Source organism: Herpailurus yagouaroundi, unplaced genomic scaffold (genome assembly GCF_014898765.1).
Source record: "Herpailurus yagouaroundi ecotype Mexico unplaced genomic scaffold, PumYag 164, whole genome shotgun sequence".
NCBI lineage: Eukaryota > Metazoa > Chordata > Mammalia > Carnivora > Felidae > Herpailurus > Herpailurus yagouaroundi.
The window spans coordinates 42,531,589-42,544,267 of NW_024412405.1; positions in this window are offsets into that span (position 1 = coordinate 42,531,589).

The following is a 12,679-nucleotide window of genomic DNA, read 5'->3' on the forward strand; positions in this document are numbered from 1 at the left end:
CTTTCTAATGCGTTTAGCCATTTTCCCAGCCATAAATTTGCCATCTACAAGTACCACTAATATGTTTCCATTGATCATAGAGCTTGAGCAACCCCAAGCCACAGGTGTTCACATCTCGATGTTTATGAGGCATAATGTTTTGCAGCTTACTTTACTTATAGAGTCTTTGTCTGACTTTGAAAACATAGTAGTATTGGTTTCATAAAATGATTTGGAAAGATTTTCATCCTCTTATTATTTAGACTAACCTATAACAATAACATGAGATTGAGTACCTTTGAATATTAATGATTGAGGTGATGATATTGTTTTATATTTTGGTCTTGGTAGTAGATGCATTGCTGTGTTTGCTTCATCAAACTCTGATGTTATGATCTGCATACTTTACCTATGTTATGTAGAATGTAGAAATAAATATTTTGGAAATATTAAGCTAAGTCATCCACCTCAGGTGTAACTTTTTTTTTTACCAGGGTATTTTTCTACCTAAAAGCCACTCTACATAGGACAAAGATTTTTTTGTGCCATGTCAGATTGAAATCTTCTAGGCCTCAGACTTGTTATTTCCATGAAAATTTCCTTAACTTAGACAGACCTTCCAATGTCTTACATATCTAGAAAATCTTTTCTTAACAGGCTATTTAGTGTTTATAAAATCATAGTGGATATTCTTTTGTCCAGGCTTTGTGACTATGGCTTGTAGGCAAACCTCTACAACCAGAAACATAGCCAGCCAGGAGGACACTGTGTCTGCCTCTTGACTTGAGCACAGACAACTCCTATAAGTTATATGCCCCTTCCTGGAGCCCACATAATTAATTTGGACCAATGTTGACTCATTTCAGAGGAGTGAAAAACGTTCTACAAGTAGACACAAGAACCTGCAGTGTGGAATCCTGAGAGACCACACAGGGTTTATATCATTTTGAGTGCCTCCTCATCTATAAGGAAAAAATATTATTCCCCTTTAACTTATTATTATTATCTCTAAAACTTAAGCTTACATAAAAAAAGTATGTCTCAGGGGTGCCTGGATTGCTCTGTCGGTTGAGTGTCCAACTTTGGCTCAAGTCATGATCTCCTGGTTCATGGGTTCAAGCCCCATGGCGAGCTCTGTGCTGACAGCTCGGGGCCTGGAGCTTGCTTCAGATTTTGTGTTTCCCTCTCTCTCTGCCCCTCCCCTGCTCATGCTGTCTCTCTCTCAAAAATAAATATATATTAAAAAATTTTTAAGAAAGTGTGTCTCACATTTTGGTTATTCTTGATTTCCTGATCAAGTCGAAAGGCCTATTTTGTATCTATTCTCACTTGCCTAAATGTCCTAAGTATTTAATCACTTCTGCCCCAACCCAGCATCTCAATGGCAGGCTTCCATCCAAGTTTTCCTATTATATACATAAGAACATCTGTTTCATGACTAAGACTTGTGCTTACAGTTGTAAACTCTCACTAAAAATGTCCCTCAACTTTTTTGCCAAGAAAGTAGGCCCATGCTGAGAACACCACCCCTCTGAAGGGAGAGCTGTCCTTTCTTATAGAGTTAGAGAAGAGGAATCTTTGGTCTCCTGAATCCTCATTGTCTCTCCATCACATTGTGCCCCTCTTTACCCTTCCTAATCACTGCTCTCTAGCCACTATATATTTAAACTTAATTGTTTGTAATTGTTTTGCTCAAGATAAAATCAGCAATCATGTGAGTGAATTCTACCTGCAATTTCCTTGACTTTGTCAATCCTCAACACTTTACCTCAACTACACCTTAGCTTCCTAATTCCCTGTCATTTGCTGACATTTTTTGTTATCCCAAATCATTGTACCTCTGAAATTATGAACCCTAATAACTATAAGCTCTAATATTATAAATATTATAATATTAAACTCTATGTTAGTAGACTCTGATATTATAAATCCCTTTCCTTACATCCTTAACAGTCACTTACTCCTATTTATTCATGTCCTTCTTCTTAGGTTTGCTGGTTTATGCAGTATCAATGTGACTGGCCTGGGAACATTTCCTAGAATCTCCCTCCCAGTATGGCTCTGAGTTGGAATGGACATGAGAAGAAACTTAAGTGGAATGCAGAAGATAGATGTAAAGCTGTAGACCTTACTCTCAGAAGATCATTACCATCAGATTTGTTGATGGACAGATCGAGACCTTGGTTTTATTTGCTGTTTCATCAGTTTGACTGGTGGTCTTGAAACAGTGGCTCCAGGCTCATAACCAAAGTGCAGTAACTACTCAGGGGCAACAGTAATGTAATTAATCATGTCAGTGTTCCTAGGACTGAAAAGGTTCCTCAGATATGAGACTACTGTGCTAAAACTGGAATAGTCTCGGGATAATTGGATGGCATGATCACTCCAGAAATGGTTTTTCAATGTCTTCTCCATGAACAATGACCTTGGCATGGCTCACTTAGGAACTATGTTTAGGAACAATCACTTTAGTCAATTAGAGTTATTTATTTAATTAATAAGTAGAAATCATTACACCCTGCTTACTGGGGTCTGATGCTAAATTTGGGGTTTCCTCTGAGGGGTTCATTTAATGCTATAGGAAATGTACTGGCAGTAAATATTGATATATTTAAATAATTTAATGCATATAGATTTAGTTATGGGAATAATGATTATAGAACAGAATGAAAAGTATACCTCTAAATTTAGAATAATTAGAAAAATAACATGGAAGTATAAAGAAGGTAAAGTGCAAAAAGAAAAAAATTAATTCACACATAATTCATAAAGAGGTTTTAATAATATTAAAAATTAATGAGCGAATAAGTATGCTTTGTAAGCATATTTTATAAAGGCAGATAGGTACCTGCTAAAGAAGGTTGAAAGATAAAACCCAGGAAAATAAAGCAAAAATAAAAGGGAAACAATAAAAACCAGACCACATATTAGAATACCGCAAATGTTAAAGCACTGAAAGGAAGAATTCACATAAAAACAAAATAAAGAAGCAGAATTTAAATGAAGAAATTTACATATAAATGCAGATGGGATAAACTCACCTATGGCATGGAGAAAAGAGAAGCATCTTTGCATTATATGCAAGATATTGATATAAAACAGTGATTTGAAGGTTTGAAATTACAAGAATAGATGAAAAGAACAGGATAATACTGAAAAAAAAGAGGTTAGGGTTTTCTTTCATATAAATATCGGGCAAGTTTAAATTCAGGACACCAAGTGTTAAATGAAACACAGGCAGGCACAAAAAGTCTAGGACATCAGGATGATTTCATTTCATGAAAGTTTGAAAGCCAAATATCATAATATGAAAATGCACCATGAAAAAACTACAGAAAGTATACAAAGAAATCAAAGGAAATTTAGTATTAATATATATTTTTGTTTACCCCTCTCAAACATTGTTTTAGTAGAAAAGAAGTTAATAAGATACAAAGGATATGAATAAAATAATTATTAGTATTGATCCAATAAGTAAATTTTGAACTTTATTTTATATTGGAATAATCCTTTCTAGGGACATAAGGAAGATTTACCAAACATGACCACATGTTACACCAAAAACAAAATTTCCATGCATCTCAAACGTAAATCTATACAATAAACACTTTCTGAACATAGTAAATAAAATGAGAAAAGAGCATTAAAGTCAGTTACAAATAGATAAACATGAAAATGATCTGAAAATTAAAAAAATATATTGATAGCAGTTATACTTTAAATAACTTTAAGATGAGAGAGAAAACTCAAAGCTGATAACCCAGAATAGCTAGAAAATAATAATAATAACATTACATGAGTAAATGTAAAAAATAAGACAACACTGCATTCCAACCAGAATATCATATATATGTATATACAGAATGGTTGAAATATAGGAGATTCAGGGGCAATCTTTTCTTTTATTGTCTCTTTAAGATGTGTAAGAATTTGTTTGAATTTATTTGTTCTTTTTTATATTTTATTTATTTGACAAATATTTATATAGCAAGTGGTACTGTATATATTAAGAATAAAGTGGTAAACAAGAAATACAGAGCAGGTACATGGGGTGGAGGGACTGGTCTGCAAATAGAAGTAAATATACAATATAGGCTAATAGTGATACAAGCTGAAAATAAAGAATGGAAGGAAGGGTGGAAGGAAGGAAAGGATGGAGGCAGAGAAGAAGGGAGGGAGAAAAGCCACCCAGATTGATGTGATTTATAACAGGTGGCCAGAGGAGATTAAAAGTCTGATTTTTGATTTGGGGTCATGGGAGGATTTACTTTCAAGTTTGGTCTTAAATGTCAGTAAGTGGCCAGCAATGACAATGCCCAGGGCAAAAAAAATTTTTGCCAAATGCAAACAAGCATAAATAAAAGGAACTTGAGGACGAGAAAGCTAGGTTGTTTGGTGAACATAGTGTGAAGGGAATCAGAACTGGCACACACCATTCAGGAACTATCTTCCATAAAGCAAGTTTTGGAAACATATAAATCCCTTTCATCCTTTATGCAATCATCTTCCTTCTTCATATTTGATTTATGTAAAATCCCTTTCTAAAGAAATTTCCAACACCTATTCTCACACCAAAATAAATTTTATAACTTCAAAACTGCACAACTGCAATATTTTCTGTAATAATAATAATATAATATGGCAAATTACTATGGTATGATAAATATAAAAATATGGTGAAAATATGATAAAGCTAGATATTATTAATAACATAAACCAATTGCATTTAAAAGCCAGTTTGTTCTACTTAGCTTTTCATAGTGGTCAATAAACATTTAATGTTCCTAATTTTCCAACGTTCAGGTTCTTTTAAGTGAAATCACAAAGTTAGTGAAGGGACCCTCCATGAGAAATCATAAAATCTTTGCTGTGTAACATGGCACTTTTTTTTTAATGTTAACTCTCAGCTTCTTCTAATTAAGAAACTGAAATGACCATACTGAGTCCCTCAGGAGGCTAATGCCTTTCGCTCGTGTCTTTTCATGCCCAAGGAAATAAAACAGGGAGCATGGTCAAACAATAGCAGCTCCCACCTTCATTGGGAAATGGCTCTAAGAAAGCCTCATGCCCTTGGTTGTATTTGATGGATTACCTATTCAGTATTTCAGGACTTTGTTCATCTATAATTGACCAAGAAAGTGATGAGCTACAGATGGTCCAGGTTTTTTATGGCACTGAGGCAGAATGCAACAGTTTGTTTGCTTTTGCACATGCAAGCAGTTAAGTTTCACAAGTAAAGCGTAAAAATAACTTCTGTGCATAGATAACACAGTTCATCTGTTAAAATATGGGGTAAAACCAAACCCAAAGAGCCTTTTGGTTGAACAAACAAAGAATTATAATGAATAATGTTGCTGCAATATAACAGATGTAAGACAATGACAGTCTGGCTGATATATGAACATAAAAATGTTTTAGACAGGAAGCCACAGGGCACTACTGTTTTTCATTATTTATTAAAAAAAAAAGTTGGAATCTAAAATCAAGTTAGTGATTCTTAAGAATTAAGTCTCTGCTTGTCTTTGTTTCTGGTTGGGGTTTTATTTGTTTAATTTTAGATTTAAGAGGTAAAACTTTGTCTTTCAAATAAAATGAAGTAAAAGTAAACTAATATTTACATTGAAGTTATGTGAAAAGCTTTAATATGTAAAAGCTTTGATATGAATTTTTTTTTTTTGTCTCTAGGCTTTCAAATATAAACATATTGCTTTGGTAAGTTTATGTTCCTTTTGATTAATTGTCATTTAAAGTATTTTCCAAAATGAAGACACTGGTTAACGAAAATGACATGGAGCCTTGATCTGTTTTATTTACCTTTATAATTGCTACACTTAGATTAGTGTCTAAGCATTTTGTTTAAATGAATAATGGAATATATGTAACCATTTCAAATGGTATTAATAAAAATCTGTTTATGTTGTAATTTAAAGTGGGATACAAAAGTATATATGTGTATGTGTGTGTATATATATATTATATTCCCTAGTAAAACATACTATGCCAGAGAAAAGTAAGAGAAAAAAACCTAAAAGTTAAAACTATTTTCTCTTTGAGATAATTAAGAATAGTTTTGTTTTCTTCTGCATTTTTTTCTTGAATTTTGCATTTCTATGAAGAACATGTTAAATTACATATGTGTATTGTTCAACCCAGGGAGATATTTAGAGTCTATACATGGAACTCACCAGGAGAAAAATATTTTAGAATTCACATAAAAATATTATCCACTTCTTTTTTTTTTTTTTTCAACGTTTATTTATTTTTGGGACAGAGAGAGACAGAGCATGAACAGGGGAGGGGCAGAGAGAGAGAGGGAGACACAGAATCGGAAACAGGCTCCAGGCTCTGAGCCATCAGCCCAGAGCCCGACGCAGGGCTCAAACTCACGGACCGCGAGATCGTGACCTGGCTGAAGTCGGACGCTTAACCGACTGCGCCACCCAGGCGCCCCTAAAAATATTATCCACTTCTTAAGCAAAGGCTTTAATTTTATTTTCTGTGGTTTACATAAAATTTACATCCTATAGAAAAATATGTAAATGTATTAAGTAGTTTCACAAGGTACATAATACAAAGGAGATAAGAAAAAAAGTAGCAAAATAACTATAAATTAATTTAATTGAACATTATTCAAATTTAATTCAAATTTTAAAAGAATATCCTTCTATCAAATATTTGAAAGTGTAAGGCTTTTGGTTAGTTTTATTTTTATATTAAACTTCATCATTATATTTATTTTATGTATTTAAAAAAAATTTAATGTTTATTTACTTTTTTCAGAGAGAGTGAGAGACAGAGCGTGAGTGGGGGAGGGACCGAAAGAGAGAGGGAGCTACAGAATCCGAAGCAGGTTCCAGGCTCCACGCTGTCAACACACAGCCTAACACGGGGCTTGAACCCACAAACCATGAGATCATGACCTGAGCCAAAGTCGGACGCTTAATCAACTGAGCCACCCAGGAGCACCTTATTTTATAATTTTATAACCACATTTATATTTTTGACATGATGATGGGGAATTTAAAACATAAGCATTTCCTCTTTTCATTACACTAGACGTTATCATCACACTCTTTTATAAGAATGTGTCCTTTGGTTGCTTGTCTGAGAGTATTGGTAATTTCTGCTGATATGTCCCACTTTCTTACAAAATTTCCCTTACTGGATCAAACATGGATTTCTGAACATGTTGTGCATAAAGGCCTAGACAGTGGTGGTACTTTTAAAGACATGCTCCCTTTCATCCCATAGATGCTTTAGTCGCTTATTCATTTAATGAACACACATTTATTAAGGCCCTATTATGTGTTGTGTACTCTGCAGATGTAAAAAGCACCCACAGGAAATGAACCTGTAGACTCGGTTTCCTCAGTGTATTGCTTTAATTAGCTGGGCTGCTCCAGACAAATTCATGAATATAATCTACAGACATCTTTACACTGAGATCATACACAGAGGCACTTATCCATTCATAATTCATATATTCAAATATAAAGTCACTACTGGCAAATATACATCACTCACTTAAATACATCCCGTGAGTGAGAAGTTTCTCAGCCATCATGCAGCCCACACAGCAAGCAGCATCTCCAGCTTCTGGGCCCATTATCAGTGTACTTAGTGGTTTCAAGATACACCATTGCCCAGCCAATTCAGACAATGTTCTGACCACAACACTTAGTACCCACAGTCAAGAAAGGCTTCTGAGACTAAATCTTTCATGCCTTTTAAACCTGTATCAGTCAATGCTGATTGATATGTGCTTCCTTACCCTTGACATGACCTACCTTTCTCACCCAAACTCAAATCCATCAACTCTGTCTTCTGGGACTATCATCCTATAATTAACTACATTTCCTAAGTCCCTAAGTCCTTATTAACAAGTTTCCCTCACCTTTTGGTCTTAACTGAACTCTAGCTCACTCTTGATGATGCTACCTCTTTCGAAGTTCCTCTCACACACTTTGATTCCTGCTTCTACTTTCCTTTAAGAAATCCTGTTCCATGGTTCCACTGATGTCTAAACATTTGGCTATACTACTCTTAACCCTTCATTTTATTTACTTATTAACATCAACTGACTTTTGGTTAAGACTATATTTCTAAAGAATCTAACAACTTGCTCAGAGCCCTTATCCATAATCCATGCACTCAATTTGCTAGGGGTGATTTCAAAATGTACTTTGATTACATTCAAATTTCTAGCCTCCTAGATCCTTCATCTCCTTAAAGAACTGTTCTCACTGCAGCCCGCTAGTCCCTGCCCACTCCTTATTACATAGGTTTTTCCAAATCTATGGTACCTGTTTTACTATATGACAACGACCACACTTAGTGTGGGGTATTTTTTCCAATAAAAAATCTGAGCCGAGGTGCCCAATAACTCAATTGGTTGAGTGTCCGACTCTCGATTTCAGCTCAGGTCATGATCCCTAGGCCATGGGATCGAGCCCTGCATTGGGCTCCATGCTGAACTTGAAGCCTGTTTGAGATTCTCTCTTTCTCCCTCTGCCCTTCTTCCCTGCTCGTGCTCTCTCTCCCTTTCTCTCTCCCTTTCTAAAATTAAAAAAAAAAAAAAAAAATTGGGCAGGTGGGTGGACTCTCCTGACTACAGTCTTTTAGAGACATCAGCTAAAAGTACAACTCTACCATCCTCAATACATAGCTTTCTCTATTATTTCAGTCATTATCACTGTCTATCATGCCAGAATGGGTAAAGTGAAAGTCCAGAGTAACTTGTCTTTGGGGATATGTTTGCATTTCACTATCCAAAAATTGCTCATGTGATTACCTCTAGCTCATGTGATTACCTCTACCACTAGCCTGAGAAATACAATGAGGCTAAGCAACTATGTCCCTATTTAAAATTTAGGGAGGGGGATTCTAATACTAAAAGGATAATGACAAGAATTCGTACAGGGAGAGTTAGTTGTCTATGCCACAAAGAATGTGGGATAATATTTTGTTAAGAATTTACAGCCATATTGTCGGTCCTTATGAGAATTATGGTCATAAATTAAGAGTCAGCTTATGTTATGTTCTTCAGTTGCTCTCTAAATAATTTACTGAAGAACAACTATGGTCCAGGGAACGTCATAAACACTAAAGACAGTACAGTAAACAATTCATACAATCTTTTGTTTCATGGAGCATTAGTTCTAGTAGGTAAAACATTACAGTAAACTAATAGACAATCAAACAAACAACAAATATATCAGAAGATAAAAAGCACAATGAAGACATTAAGCTGATGTGATTGAAAGGAGGAAACTCCCCTTGCTAAGATGTTATTTAAGGTAAGATGTGAAGGAAAAAAGAGGCCAGTCAGGGAAACAGGATGGCAGATCATTCTCAGAAGTGGGCCATTTGACACAAAGACCCATGTGAGAAATAACTTATAATAAAGGAGCTATGACAGTTAAAGCACAGTGGGCAGAGGGAAGAAGGATGAAACTAAAACTTGAGACAAAACCTGCAAAGCTTTAAAAAGTAAATGAAGAGGCTCCATTTTACTTGAAGTGAAAAATGAAGTCATTTTGTGAATTATCAAGGTTGAATTATGAGTCCAACTCTATTTTTTTTATTTTTTTTTACTTTTTTTATTTATATATGAAATTTATTGTCAAATTGGTTTCCATACAACACCCAGTGCTCATCCCCTATTTTTAAAACAACCAAGATTAGAGTTTTACAAAAGTAAGATAATGTAATTAAAAGGGTTTGGTCATTCACACATTGACATATTAGCTTCCTTCCAAAATGAAAATTTATGTCCATAAAAATATTTGTATAGAAATATTTATAGCAGTTTAATTCATAATAGCCTTGGACTGAAAAAAAAAAAATATATATATATATATATATATATATCAGGATGTAGATGGATAGACAAATTGTGTTGTATTCACATACTAATCAACAATTTAAAAAAAACGTTGTGAACTATTGATACACACACAAAATGTCTGAATCTCAGAAACATAATGCAAGGAATCTGATTTAACAGCGTTCATACTGTATGATTCAATTTTACAAAAGTGTCAATATATGAAGTCTAATTTATAGTAACAGAAGCAAGTCAGACGTTGCCTGGGACTGGAGTAGAGTTCACTGCAGAAATGTATGAATAGATCTTGGTTGATTAAAATATTCTCTAACTGGATTATGGTGGTGGTTACATAGGTATAAAAGTTTGTCAAAATTCATCAAATTTAAAAAATAAGCATTTCTTTGTAGATAGATTATATATCATTGAAGTAGAGTTTGTTTTTTATTTTGTTTTTTTTTTGGTTCCTTTTAATGTGAAGGATCAAGAAAATGAATAGTGTTGGGAATTCCTTAAAAATCCTCACAGGATGTAACAACAGAAACTCTTGTTTAGTGGTAATGGGAATGAAAAAATTATATATCCACTTTAGAAGACAGTTTGGTGTTTTTTTACACCACTAAATATACCCTTACATATGATCCAGCAATCATGTTCCTTGGCATTTACTCATAGGAGTTGTAAACATATATTCATACCAAAACCTGTACGCAGATGTTTGTAGTAGCCCTATTCATATTTGCCAAACTTGGAATCAACCAAGATGTCCGTCAGTAAGTGAAGGGAGAAATAAACCATGGTACATCCACAATGGGATATTATTCAGCACTAAAAAGAAATGAGCTACTAAGCCATGATACAATACAGAGGAAATTTAAATGCATACTACTAAGTGAGAGAAGGTAATCTGAAAAGGCTACATACTGCATATTTCCAACTATATATATATACACAACTAAACTATATCCATTCTAAAAAACATAGAACTATGAAGACAGTAAAAAGCTCAATGGCTACCAGGAGTTAGGGGAGAGGGGTTGTGGAGGGATAACTAAGCAGAACACAAAGCATTTTTAGGGAGTGAAAATACTCCCTAAGATACAATAATTGTGAATACCTGTCATTATACATTTGTCCTAATCTATAGAATGTATAACACCAAGAGTAAATCCTAATGTAAACTATGGATTTTAGGTAATAATGATGTGTCCATGTATGTTTATCAGTTTTAACAAATGTATCACTCTGGCTGGGGGTTTCATAATAGGGGAGGCTATGCATATCTCTTTAATATGACTTAGCTTCTTAAATTTTCATCTAGCAAGTTTCTGACCTTTGATGTTAATAGGTATATTGTGGTTTAATTCTCAGATACATGAAATGTAATTTTTGCTTACGTTTGTTTTTTAGTATACAACCCAAGACATTATAAGCAATGTAATAATGAAGAAGTGAATAAATGATTAATTCAATGAATCATAAAGTTTAAACCCAAACTTTTCCTCTGATTGCAACATTTGTCTTTTTTCTTCCATATCTACTAAAATACTTGACTTAATTAATTTTAGGTATGTATATATGTGCTCATATTTATGTATATTATGCAGATAGATCCTCAAATTGTAGTTACTGTAGTTCTTCCAAGAAGCACATACATGCCGTTTTCTTTTCAACCTTTTCTTGATTATTTTTCTTTTGCTTAGATTTTTTCCATCATCTATGGTTAAGCCTGTTTTAAATGACCTTTGTCTTTCTTTCAATTAATCATTTAGCTCAAGTCCACCTCCTCTAGTCCCATGCTTCAACCCCCCTCCCAACCCCAATTTAGCACATACCCTGCTCTTACCTATAGTGCTTGAGTCAAAATTATCATTTCATTGGCAACATTCTCAATGCTGGTAGTCAATCTCAGTTGTGAAGGAGAATTTATTTAGGCATAAATAATAACTGAAATAAAATTGATAAAATGCACGTAGCTCCCTTCAATCCATTAGATTTTTTGCAAATAAAACAAACATTTTAAGGAAAAGTATTCTTTGGTTTTCTCACTAAGGCATACAACAAGATCCTTTCATATTTAAGAAGCACTATTTTCACTTTCCTAAAAATTTCTAAACCTATTAGCTACTCAGATCCAATAATTTATTCCTTCCCTCAGATCAGGCTAAGCAAACACCTGGGCAGTAAGCCACCAGAAATTCCAGTTGCTGTGGACTGTCGTATTTCTTCATAAAAAGGGCCTGAAAAATGCTAGCAATGCCCTATTCCTCTTACCCATCTCTAACCCTCACACAAAGAAAGTGTAAAGGACATGAAACATATTTGATATGGCAGATTTTTAAAATGAAGTAAAAACATACACTTACATTATGGATACACCAATTTTTAAAGCATGTTTTGCTTTGTTTTCTCAGATGTGAAAACGTTTTAAAGTAGTTTCAATCAATCAGAGGTGAACAAACTACTAATAAATCTTTTATTAATATTCTATTTTACTTAGGGGAAACATAGTAAATTCTTAACATAGAGAACACTTCTCTGAATAATCTGATTTATGCTTAACTCTCCAGCCTAACTTAACCTCCTCAAATTATCTCATCAATCCTTGGGCTTTTTTTTTTTTTTTAATGTTTATTTGTTTTTGAGACAGAGAGAGACAGAGCATGAATGGGGAGGGTCAGAGAGAGAGGGAGACACAGAATGTGAAGCAGGTTCCAGGCTGTGAGCTGTCAGCACAGAGCCCAACGTGGGGCTCAAACTCACAGACCGTGAGATCATGACCTGAGCCGAAGTCAGAAGCTTAACTGACTGAGCCACCAAGGAGCCCCAATCCTTGGGCTTTTATACATGTTAATTCTATGAGGAAGATTTTGA